Source organism: Pangasianodon hypophthalmus, chromosome 24 (assembly GCF_027358585.1).
Source record: "Pangasianodon hypophthalmus isolate fPanHyp1 chromosome 24, fPanHyp1.pri, whole genome shotgun sequence".
In the NCBI taxonomy this organism is placed as follows: domain Eukaryota; kingdom Metazoa; phylum Chordata; class Actinopteri; order Siluriformes; family Pangasiidae; genus Pangasianodon; species Pangasianodon hypophthalmus.
Window position 1 is genome coordinate 13576157 of NC_069733.1, and position 13233 is coordinate 13589389.

Consider the following 13233-nt stretch of genomic DNA (forward strand, 5'->3'; position numbering starts at 1 on the left):
TCTTTTTTCAAAAAGCTTATTCCGAAGATGGCAAATAGCTGATTTTGAAACTTGACAACCCCAAGAGTTAGCTAAACTGTACATTGGTGAAACTGTGATCGTTGTGCTTTTTCCCAAAGTGTGTTGAATGACAAGGAATGAGTACCTATAGATACTGACCAGAATTACACACACACACACACACACACACACACAGACATATATATATTATATATAATTTTTTTTTTCAAGGATGACAGTTTGCTTGCACTTGCTTTTTTGGGGGTTTTTTTTGTTTTTTTTTTAGGAGAAAAGGATCCAGTGTCTTATGAAAATTGTAATCTAGTCTAAGTATAGCAATATTTATTATATACACTTCTCCATTTTGCACAAATATACATTATTGTTCTCCTAGATCTTAATCAGTTTTTTTCTGACTACTCTGTTGCTGGAGCTCTGTAACATAACCATTTCACTCATATTTTATACTTTTTATCCTGTGTAAGCTGGGATGTGACAGTAAAGTCTAAATCTAAATTTAAATCTGTATTTTTTTTAATACAATAATATAGCCCATTTTTTGGGAGGGTGCCAATATTTCTAGAGATGACTGCACATATTGTAGGCTGTACATGTTTATGCAAACATTAACATATTTAAAGTGGGTGAATATTCTGTTGCTTTTACACGGTTACATAACACATCTTCCGCCAAATACAAAATGGCCCTCATGGTTCTGTCCCTATTTGGTGTTACAGTAGAGACGTATCCGGATTGAGGCGCGCGCTAACGCTGCCCACGCCTGCAGTTACACATATCGGCCTTTGGGTGGCGACAGAGAGCCAAACGTCAGCTGTGTTTCGCAGTGTTATTTGGAGGCTATATTTATTTCCCTACCTGTTTTCCGTCAAATCCCGCCTCCTGTTCCAGGATTGGCTAATATTTCTTATTAAACAACTTGATGCCAATAGTGAAGCATAGAACGAAAATTAAGACAAACATTGACCACATAATGCACAGTTTTCATGTTTCACTAATAATACACTTTGGCGTGTCAAAATCTGCGTGCACTTCGGTGTTCTGCTACTGCTACCGTGACGTCAGCGACGTTTTAACCGTCCAATCAGAGGAGAGATTGTGAACGTCAAGTTCTAGCCAATCTGGTGAAGGGGCGGGGCTTTAAGAATACGGGTAGACAAAATAACGCTTTTCGGAGAAGAGAACGCGCGAGCGGGGGCAGAGGACGTCCGTTATCAGAAGACCCGCAGCTCTGTCTTACTGTTTATCGTTTTACGGCACAAAAATAGGGAGAAGAAAAGGGCTGGCAAACAAACAAACACAAAAAAAAGGCAAAATAGAGAGTCGAGTGTGTGACACCTGACCTAAGCGTTAGCTGTAGTAGTTGTGTAGCTAGCTAAGGCAGGCTGTATCCGAGAGTGTCAAAAATCTAACTGAGGAGAGAGAGAGAGACAAACAGACAGACAGACATGGCTACGACGACCTGCACTCGGTTTACGGATGAATATCAGCTATACGAAGAGCTCGGAAGTAAGTAACAGTCTGCTGTAGTTTGAGCTGTTGTTTGTGGGTGAAAGCTGCTCGGCTTGAGCTCAGAGCTGCAGCTGTCAAAAGCAAACAGCCGAGTTTTGGAGCGATAGCGATAAGGTGTGGTGTTGCACTGAGACACTGGCTGAATCCCAAATACCGCCTCACTCCCTATATGAGTGCACTACATTACCTATAAACACTACGGCTTTTGGCACGCTATGCAGTGACGTGTTATAGGCAGCGATTTGGGATTTGTGACAGCTAGGTTTAGCGTCAACGTTAGCTCGCGAAATGTTGGCGTAGTGGCGAGATAACCAACTTTCTGCTCCGTGTTTTCATTTAATAAACATCTAGAAATGTAGCAATGTAGAAATAAACATATTTACTAAACGTATTCCTAATCTCAGGTGTTGTCAGTGGCTTGTAAATGGATGACAGACTGCAGGAAAAGTGTGAAACGCTGCCAGACTTTGCTTGGTGCTACGCCCCCCTTGGGTTAAATGTCTTCCTCTGATGATATCATACTTTTATGCAGATGTGCACAAGATTTAATCATAAACAACGCAACATCTGGGATTCCGCATAAAGTATGTATGTGTATGTGAGTGTGTGACGGAAATAGAAATCGTAAAATCTTCTGAAAAGCCAGGCGTCCTACTAAGGGGTTCTGCGCATGCGCACATCACACAGAATCATGCTTCTTCATATATTTTAATGCTGGAGCAGTTTTCTGATCATTAGATAGTCTATCAAAATATGATACCTGGTTCAGTTTAGTTTCATGCTCTAAGCAATTTCTGATAATTCTATCAAACGCTGTCAGAATCCTGTAGTTTTCATGCTGGACCCATTTTCTGATAAAGTAATAAAGTAGACAAAATTGCACAGCATTCTCTCTCTTTTTTTTTTTTTTTAACAAAGACCTGTGTTATGGTAGGACAAATCCCTAAAACATTGGGACATTGTGTCTCCAGAGTAACGTCTGTGCCTGAGGTCAAGGGTATGGGGTGAGACAGGACGTAAGTGAGCGTGTGTCAGTGTTTCTGACTGCATATTTCTATTTTTATGGACGCATTTGTGTAATGCATGTAGATCTATCTATCGAGTCACCATGATCGAAATGTTTAAATGTAGAAATCTTGAGGAATTTCATGATTCAAATTCAATTTAGGGTGCCACGGTGCAGTAATAAATCCATTCTCCAGGCATCTTGTTGTTTAACTTCTATAGATTCTGAAAATTAGGGCTGGGTGATATGGACAAAATGTTATATCCTGATATGGATAATTTTTATATCTTCAAACGATATACAGGCTGTCCCAAAAGTCTCCATCCATAGGGGACTGTGTTCGCCAGCACCATGTCGGTTGTGCCTTCGTCAGTGGATGTTCGTGGACAGCCACTTCTCGGTTATTCCGCAGCACTTCCAGTCTTTTTGAATTTGTTAAGAAGTTTGGCAGCAGTGTCGTGTGTGATGTGCTTGCCATGTTTTCTGTTAAAGTCCATCACAACCTTGCGACAGCTTCCCGATCCAGCCATGAGAATGATTTCAATACGTTCTTCTTTTGTCAGAGGCATTCTTAAAGGCTATCTGGAAAAAATATATATAATATAAACTAAGTATGAAAACTTTTGGAAGACATTTTGCAAAAAATTGTAATTTCCCCTGTGTGTGGAGACTTTTGGGACACCTTGTAGATCACAATACATTACGTTTTCTCTAAAAATTGATGAAAAAATGATCTATACAAAATAACTGCCTTTTTTTTTTTTTTTTTTTTTTGATAGACCTGTGAACTAAACTCCAGTGAAAGGCACTTTTTCTTTTCTGCTTTTATTTGGAAATGGCATTGAATAGAACTGTAACAGATGAGAACAAGCAAAATATAACACTGTCAGAATGGGAAAAATATGAATACAAAACCTAAGAAGTAAATATTAAAACACCCTGTTCAACCTCAGGTATCTGAACGACAGAAGTTCCTCATCTTTTAGCTGGGCTGATGCCTGTTCTGTGTCGGAGTGTCGTGGGGAGTTTCACTCTGGGTCACGCTCCTCCATGCTTGTTTTTGTTTTTGTTACAGCACACCGCTAATAGCTCCTAGCTCCGACCTTAGCGATGCAAATCTACTGCTGAAATGTGGCTTTTGTGACATTAGTGATATAGATGATATAGATAACGGAAAACATCTATCAATGAAGAATCAATAAATTTTATTGATTAATTTTCTATAACAGTAGCTCTGACAGTAGCTGCTAGGCAAATCATAGGTTCGTATTAATGTGCGTATAATAATCATTTCTGTACTGACAGTTTACACAGGGACTTGATGTTTGGCGTGCCACGAAAACAGATTAGAAAAGTGTTATTTGATTTGTGAGGAGACGTTTAGCATTTTTGGACGGAGTCTCCAGTGTCAGCAGCTGTATAACATTGCTTTTTGAAAGCAGTGTTATAAAGCTGCTATGACTTCATTAATAACAGGAACTAACTGATTAATATTTTCTGAAAAAAAAAAATTATTGATATGTAACTCTACTAATAATGTTCTGTTGTACTGTCAGTGGTAGTGTAAAACAGTCTTCAGCGTAATTAAATGTTGACAGCCCTACACAGCTATTTTTTAGTACCTTTAAAAAGCCATTTATGCCGAAGCTCATGTAAAAGTCTGATTAGGATGCTTTGTGCATCAATACAGGATTGTTTAAGAAAGAATTGTGATGTGTTAAAGAGATTATTTTTTTCGATTCCTAGAAATTACACCATCTTACTTTCACTAGGAAGTGTTTTTCTGCTAAAAGTCTTAAATATTGAAGCTAAGTGAAGTAAGATAATGTATAAAGTTTTTAATAGTAGAGTCCTGTGCTTCCTGGGAGACAACTTCTAATTATAAAAGAAAGTCTGGGAAAAAAAAGAGAAACTAACCTGCGCCATTATGAATTAGAGTTTTCTGTCTTTGCATCTAAATTGTGAAATTATTAATATGTCTAGAAACTCAACGGTATTAAACATTACAAGCTGCAGATTTAAAATGGCATCTTATTTTCTGTAGAATATTAAAACTGTGATTATATAGGCTACAGACTTTATTTGTTTGTATCTGAGAGCAATAAATCTGGAGAAACCAGCGCAGTGAGTAAATTGAATGACGCATTGAGACTGTAGTGTGAAATTAATGAAGGATGGAGGAAATGAAGCAAAGGGATTTGGGCTGATGTGTGTATTAGAAATGGTAGGCTTCCTGTTTAAGTCCAGGTGAAAAATAGAAACGTGAAATATGGGGCAGGTTGGACACGGTGTGAACACACATCTTAAATCAGCTGAGAGCGCGCAGAGTGTGTTCACTTAGAAAAGCCGCTCCGATAAACTCAAAGCTGTGACGCAAGTAGGAGCAGGTCACTAAATGCCGATGCAGAGTGCAAATGTACGGCTTGTGATGCCGTGAGATCTGTGAGGGAGTGTGAACACACTTCAGTCCATGGTGTGTTTGTTAAGGTTGCATGAAAAAAAAAAAGTGTGATAAATACCTCAGTAGTGATTAGGCGTGTTGTTGAGTCTTCTTTGTTGCGTAAGAGAGATTTTTCCCAGTCACTGTTACACATGAAAGAGTTACACATGAAAGAAATCATTTTCATTTCAGTGCAGTTCACTTTTATCAAAAAAAAAAAATGCTAATCATTTAAATTTTCCCACCTTCCCACACATCCTACACCACAAGTCTGTTTACACCACGGTTGTCATGGTAACCTCTTTCATATTGGTCACACAGGTTTTTTAAGTTTTCACCCCCTTGCATTTCAAAAGCTGCACCCAAATATAAAACATGATTTATAAACCTCTGTACATCTTGTCTTGCTGTTCTTTCTTCATGATTTGCTGAAGATTTATGTAAGCTAACGTTAATGTTACATATGTTACAGATTTGTAGATTTATGTATGTTCGGTAAACTTCTGTAGCTTCTGTTGCTTCTCTTAAGTACATTTTTTTTTCTTAACGTAACAGCTCAACTTAAGTTATGATTAGGGCTGCACGAAGAAAAAGCAATATACGATAACTTGTTAAATAATGCGATATGCGGTACGATAATGCTATAAGTGTGTAAAATCAATTTAAAATTATATATATTATATATTTCTTTAAAAACTTAAAAATTACATAACCAACATACATTTTCAACAGTTTCATTTTCTTTCAACCTAAAAACTTTGACTTTTCATAACTTTTTGAAGTGTTAAAATCATTCAGTTATCGCAAGCCCTTACGATATGCATACTGCGATATTTACATTTGTGATATTTGATCATTTCGATATACTGTATTGCGCAGCCCTAGTTGTGATCATTTTGAACTCTTGAAAATAATGTAGACAAAACAAGTTAAATATCATGATCAGCGGTCCCACTCATCCATCAACCATTTTACTGGTTGTTTACTAGTTAGCTTGGGATGACAGGAGAACACCAGGACATTTGAAAATCGCATTTTGTTAGATATTAATAGATAATAGCGGTTGCATGATACCACTTTTACTCTTCCGACACTGAAACCTTGAGTATCAACAAATGTTGATACCCATGCGTTATTTATTTATTTATTTATTTATTTTTTAACTGAAGCACTTCATGTAAAAACTACATGAAAAATACGTAGCTAAAAACACAGCTTACACAAAGCTGCAGTTTTTAAAATTGCGCTAAACTCTTTCAGGCAAAAATGACTTACTTTGCCAATATAATAAATTATAAAGTATACATATAATAAAATCAATCCCCAAAAAAAATATGTAGCTACAAACACAACTTCCTTTTTTTTATTCAGCTAAACTCCTTCATAAAAAAAATCACTTACCTTGCAAATATAATTAATATAATAAAGTATAAAGTATACATGTAATAAAATCCTAATAGAAAATACAGTCAAGTCTCTTTATACGTAAATATTTCCAATTCCAGTCTTTGCCATTTGTTACAGGATCTGATCAATTTTCATTCTTTTTTCTCTGATATCCGATCCATAATTTTTTTTTGCTGGTATCAGACCGACGTCGAGCCTGTGTATCAGACTCTAAAAGATATTCATGGCTTCTGGAATATTTAATGAGAGTGTGTAGGGTGTATAAATGGTCTTAGGCTCAGTACATTGAGCGTTCAATAAAAAAACTTATCAAACAATTTTTTATTCTGTATTGATTATTTTTAATGATTCATGAGTATGAATGTTCATGGGTATTTATACGGTGGATTGTGTAAATGTGTTTTATCAAAACATCCACCAAAATCACATCTGTAGATCTGGTTAGAGGCTTTATGTGTTTATTACAGCCTTATTTAATGTCAGCAGAGCAAAGACCAGTGATGATGCCAGAGTTTGCATTTAGTTTGGAAGCATGTATTAAACTGACGCAGCAAGAGAGTGTAGGTTGTGTGTGTGAGTATCTACAACAGACTGCTGTTTGCAAGTTGTTTGTGTATTCAGTAAGAAATGCGTTCAAAAGTGCGTTCCTTTGTACATGTGTAAAGTCTTGGAGTCAGTACCGTTTACCTGTCTCATGGAAGAGCGATTTTCTTCCCCCAAAAGTTCCAGCTGTCCTACTAATGAGGGATGAAGTGTGGAGGAAGACAAATAAGAGCTCTGAATCAGTGCATTCATGCACACACGTCACATTCACGCATACGCGGATGTCATAATCTACACAAACTGAAATCGCAGCCCCGTGTTGTGCGTACACAGAAAGTGAATAATCACCTGTCGCTTTGTCGCTTGCTAGTGTGAACGTACCTTAAGGAGACCTAATGAAGAGTTTTAAGGGTTGTAGATATTTGTATAAAATGAAATATGACATATTTAAATGGTTCTCAGATCAGTTTTGCATTTCTGTATAACAGGACTGCAAGAGAATTTGCTTAATATTGAAATCACAATTATTCAGCCTGTTTAGGAACTGATCATTTTATTATGTTTTATCATTTCTTTTTTTATTTAAACACCAGAAAATAGCACTTTTCATTTAATTTCTATATATTTCTATATGCCTGTATTCCTTCACATGCATAAATCCTTGAATTAACTTAGACACTTAATTAAGTGTATTTTGTACTACATATCTAACACAGTCAGACTCATTAGAATAAATTAATTAATTAGAACACGACCAGTTAAACCACCAGTTTAACGCACCCGTGTCTGTAAGAACTCATATATAACTTCAGCTTACCATTTAATCTTATGATTAAAATACAGTTTATTGTGTAGCCACATTATTATTTAGTCTGTTTACTGCATAGTTAACACACATCCCAGCATGGTGGAGGGAAATTTAGTTTTATTTTGTTTAAAATGATTATCTGTTTGCATTTTTTAGTAATAACTTTCAGAGAATAGAGAAATGTACAATTTGCTGCCTCTGCTCATGTCATCACTTGGGCTTTTATTAATTCCATGTCCAGACATTGATATATCATTAACGCCATGCACATGCACACACCAGAACAATGCTGGTTGATTGTACGTAAACGGCTGAGTGTACAGAAAGAATAATGCAATGGAGGAATGACAGAAGACAAATAAAACTGCCTTATGCGAAACCATATCTCATAATTATTTTCCACAATAAGAAATGACAAATTTAACCGATAACACAAAATAAAATAATGACACGAAAATTTGTTTACAGGAAAGAACATGACATTTGTGTCATCATTATGAAACAAACATATATGATACGTTGACTCTAAAACATAAGAGTTTAGAGTATCAAGGGATCACAGAAATGCTGATGAGCCTCATCAGCTCTTTGTCACTCCTGAACTAAGTTGGCATGATATTTGAATTTGTTTCTTAATTCTATTCCCTTTTTTTTCTCCCTAGGGGAGCATTTTCAGTGGTGAGGCGATGTGTGAAGCTGTGCACAGGCCAGGAGTACGCTGCCAAAATCATCAACACCAAAAAACTATCTGCCAGAGGTGAGGAAATGCCTTTCTGAACTCACTTGCTGTACAGAAGCATGGCAACGATTACTCATCAAATTAAAATGAATGTGCAAAAAAATTAACAATCAGTGTAACAATCGTAAGGGTCTGTGCCATAAACCAGTGTGGCAGATACACACACACACACACACACACACACACACATACACAGTTACTTAGACAGCATAAAAATGCATATTGAAAACGCTCTCCACCCAAAATATGTCCAATTCCTTTTTCCTGTTAAACTGCTGTAATAACAGAAGACATTGGCATATTGAAACAAGACAGGCTTTTATATTTTATGACTCAACAATATTGGCCCGTTGCGTGTTCATTACTCTTTTTTTTTTTTTCACTTAACATTTCAGCTCCTCTATTTTTCTTAAAAGCATGCTCTCTGTAAAATGATTATATTGCCTATATTCAAGTAAAAATATCTTGATCATAGGTAAATTTAACTAGTAGTTCTCTTTATTAGATTTTTATTTGTTTTTAAACAAATAAAAATATAAGACATAATAAGCCTTATAATATTTCTAGATCTTTTTTGCAAGCTTGAGATTGTCTTATTCTATTGGCAGATCTGTTTGCTCATTGTTTGTAGAAAATGATCTACCAACAGAATAAGACAATTTTAAGCTTGAAATGAGCAAATTTGTCTAGAAATAGGCTTAATGGTCATCGAATAATCTCATGAGAATTATTAATTAACATTAATTTTTTCCCCCTTTTTTAAAGATATCTTCACTTATCATTTTGACATGTTGCTCACATCTGCTCACTCACATGAATTTTCCTAAAAGTGATTAACCATTAAAAAATAATTTTTTATAAAGCTTAAAGATGGTTTAAGTGTGCTGTGAAACAGTTCACTTTTGAACTAGCTCAAGGTTTTACAAACACTCCATGGCGTCAATCTGAAAACCTTTCTGTAACTGAGACACAAAAGCTCTAAACTTCCTGTAACAGATTCATGCTGTTGGATTTGGGATTTGGGAACAGCATGTGCGATTGAGAAACACTCACATATTAAGAAACTCCTGTTTTATTTTTGCAGATATACCTTCATCTCGTTTGCAGCAAGTAGCTATTGGGGCAAACACTTGACTTCTCTTTGTAGTTCTGCTCAACTGAGGTAAACTGGTATTTGCAAACCTCTACCAGTTGACAGATTTCTTTCAGTGTCCTGTATCTACCGGCATGCTGGCCACTGCAAGCCATCAGTCGCACGTGTTTCCACAGTAAGAGCTATTGCCAAGGCCGAGGCCGAATTCCATGGCAGTGAGACAGACTCCAGCCTGCACCTGCTCCACGGAGAGCAGTTTTCTGATGGCATCCTACACGAGAGGAGTGTAGCTATGTCACCCTGCCTGTAAACTGAATCGGGCAGCTGCTTGGCCAGGTGTTGCTGAGCATTTGACAGCGTACGTTGGTCATTGTGGCGAATAAGTATTTCACTCCCAAGGCTTTGCTATGCAGCGAGTAGCTGATTTGGAAAACTGGTAGAGAATATGATCATGAGCTGGTGAGGGTGGGGTGGATGGTATGCACCAGATGATTTTACAGTTATGTCAATTCCAGGATTGTACAGAGCTGCTGAGGTGACTTGAGGGTTGTTTTTTAATAAAGCAATGCCACGAATGAATATTTCCAGGCCATGAGTTAATATCTAGAGGCCAGGAAGTAAATATATTACCTTGAGGCTTCAAAATATTAACTTGTGGCCACAAACTGTGTAACTTAAGCCCATGACATTATATATTGTTGGAACGTCATACTTAACACATGGCCTCTGGTAAATTATAAGGCAGGAATGTGTGAAAATTGAGAATTCGCAATGCCATTGACTCTAGTATGTCTTTATGTGTCATTCCAGGATATTACACAGGAAGTGTAATATTACACAGGAAGTGTAATATTACTCATCTCCCTGGTGTGATGCAGCCCAACGTGAAGCGTAGATAGTGCACCCCAGTTTGCCAGCGGTTACATTTTTTATTTATTAATGAACAACACGTCACTCTTTTTAGCCATTTATAGTTCTTTTAATGTTATGGAACGTCTCAGAGAAAGTTTGTTCATGTTATCAATTTATAGCAGCTATCAACAGTCTTTCCCTCACCAGCCTTATTTTTTCCTCTCGCTTGAGAAGAAAAAAAAACACATCATGTCACGTTACAGGCAAAACAGAAAGCGCAAAAAAGTCCTTGCTCCTGAAGACTTTACTGTGGAGGAAAACAGAAAGCTTCACAATATCAACGCGTATACATTTTACTTTCTCAAATAAAAACACGTTGTTTTAATCCTTTTATTATTAACCTTAGTATATATGGAGCGTCTGCCATGCAAGTCCCTGTGAATGAGCTGTTACTATAGAAACAATAACGTAATAGAACAAGCACATTATTATAAACCTACCATTGAAATGACAGCCACAACTACCATATTGTTCTAGAAAATTAATGCACACCTTCAGTTTGGAGAATGCTGTGGTATAACAAAAAATAACCACCATGTTGCTTCAGTGGCTCTGTAGGATTTCTGTGATTTTGAGTACAATATAAAGGATGGTTGCTCATGGCCTTGGTACACGTATGCACACACAGCCACTGCAGATGCCAGCCATCATTTTTGTTCATCTGTTCTCTTAATGACAGTGAGAACTGGGTCAGTTTGACAGCACTGCAGATTTTCGCTTCTTGAGCGCCAGACCTGCACATAATATCATTGTCACTGCAGTGTTATTTTCTGCTGTATTGATTATTACAGAGAACTTTATATAATATGAAATATGAAAATATTATATGAAATATGAAAATGAGGTTTCTGAAAAAGCTGAATATGTTGTAAGTTTAGGCACAAATCTGACTAACAGTGTCAGTGGTTAATTAGAAAATGAAGGAGGAAGAACAGAATTTGAGAGAGATAAACACACATGCATACATTTGAAGCAGACAGATCTGTAAAGCTGAAGGAGTGAAGTTCATTGTGAAAGAGGCACTGTGATGCCAGGAAGGGGTTTAAGACCGAACAACAAGAGATGAGTGATTGCAAGTGATTGTGCGAATGAGAGAGCGAAGCAGTTTAGGAGAACCGTGACTGTGAAGGCAGCCATGGCACTTAGCAGCTGTGGTGTGTGTGTGAGTATGTGTGTGTGTGTGTGTGTGTAAGCAAGCACGTGAAAGCATAGCTACATGCTTGGAGCACGGGACTCTCATCTGACCCGGACAGCCATAGAGAGACGGTCATGGCCTGGGCAACACGCACATATACTTACTTACGTGTGTCATAAATCAAATGAAGAATCCAGTAGTAACCACAAGCCATCCTGGTTACATTCCAGTTGTTTTCTGTTGAGCCACTCGGGTCAAAATCCCTCACTAGGAAGTAACCTTTCTCATTCAGATCTCTCTTGGTGTAGATTTAATTTCTCACTGTGGTCTGCCTTATACAACTCAACTTTTTTCCAATATAGAGCTATCGAGTTTTGCTGAGCCAGTGCCCAGTGTAGCCTCAGATTCCTGTTTTTGGCTGACAAGAGTGGAACCTGATGTGGTTTTCCGCTGTTGTGGCCCATACGCCCCAAGGTTCGACATGCTGTGCATTGTGAGATTCTTTTCTGTTCACCACGGTTGTAAAGAGTGCTTATTTGAGTTACCATAGCCTTCCTGTCAGCTCAAACTAGGCAGGCCATTTCTCCTCTGACCTCTCCCATCAACGAGCCGTTTCCACACGCAGAACAGCCGCTCACTGGATGTTTTTTGTTTTTCGCACCATTCTGTGTAAACTCTAGAGACAGTTGTGAGTGAAAATCGCATGAGATCAGCAGTTTCCGAAATACTCAAACCAGCACCAACAAGCATGTCGTAGTCAAATCTGAAATCACTGAAATCACATTTTTGCCAATTCTTACGTTTGATGTGAACATTAACTGAAGCTCTTGAGCTGGATCTGCATGATTTTATGTAATGAGGAGGGGTACAAGCGTTCCTAATAAAGTAGCTGGTGAGTGTATATCATGTATTGCCATGATGTAATATTTTTGTGATTTTGCCCGCACTGTCAGTATGTGCGGAGTGTGCCGAATTCCCTGCAGCCTGACAGTTAAGGTCAGCACAAATCAACAAAGGTGACAGCCAGCCAGTGTTCAGGGAGATGTTTGTGTGCGTTTGTTTGTTGAGGGGAGCTTAAACTGGGATGTGAGTGTTGAATAAAATGACTGTGATATTGCTAGATGTCTGTGAAGAAATACCAAGGGATATGGAGGCTGCGTTTTCCAAATGTGGAGAGTGAGGTTGGAAAGAGATAAATGTCAGTGGGGTAAATGTCAATGTAAATACCCTGTCGTCAGCTACAGTAATTATCATAAGTCATGTTTTCATTCTCTCCAAAGATGTCAGAACAATAGTTGAAAGTCAAGATGTCTCCTTGTCCTGTTGACAGAGATCAGTTTTATTTATTTATTTATTTATTTATTTATTTATTCTTACAGCTGCTAGAATGTGCTGAGAACTTCAGCAAATATTGCAAAAAGTGTTTTGACAAAATCAGCACTTACTTTGGCCAGTACCAAGCTGGATGTACACTCATTGTTTCTAACCGCTATTGCGAATATTGCTTAGCTTTCCATTATAATATCCACTTCACCCACCACTGATTAGTGCTCATTAACCTCAGATACCACTGTACAATAGCTTAATAAACTTATTAAACGAGAGAGGACTCTGCACAAA

The 13233-nt window shown here is 37.5% G+C and overlaps 1 protein-coding gene across 2 annotated transcripts in view; it reads left to right on the forward strand.

Annotated features, from left to right (window-relative positions):
• The first annotated feature begins 8400 nt into the window (after positions 1 to 8400).
• The window catches only part of camk2b1 (calcium/calmodulin-dependent protein kinase (CaM kinase) II beta 1), a 59891-nt gene continuing 55058 nt past the window's right edge, over positions 8401 to 13233 (forward strand). For both annotated transcript variants that reach the window (XM_053229060.1, XM_053229062.1), the window contains exon 1: positions 8401 to 8491. The gene's annotated coding sequence lies outside the window, so the exon portion shown is untranslated. The remainder of the gene's footprint in view (positions 8492 to 13233) is intronic.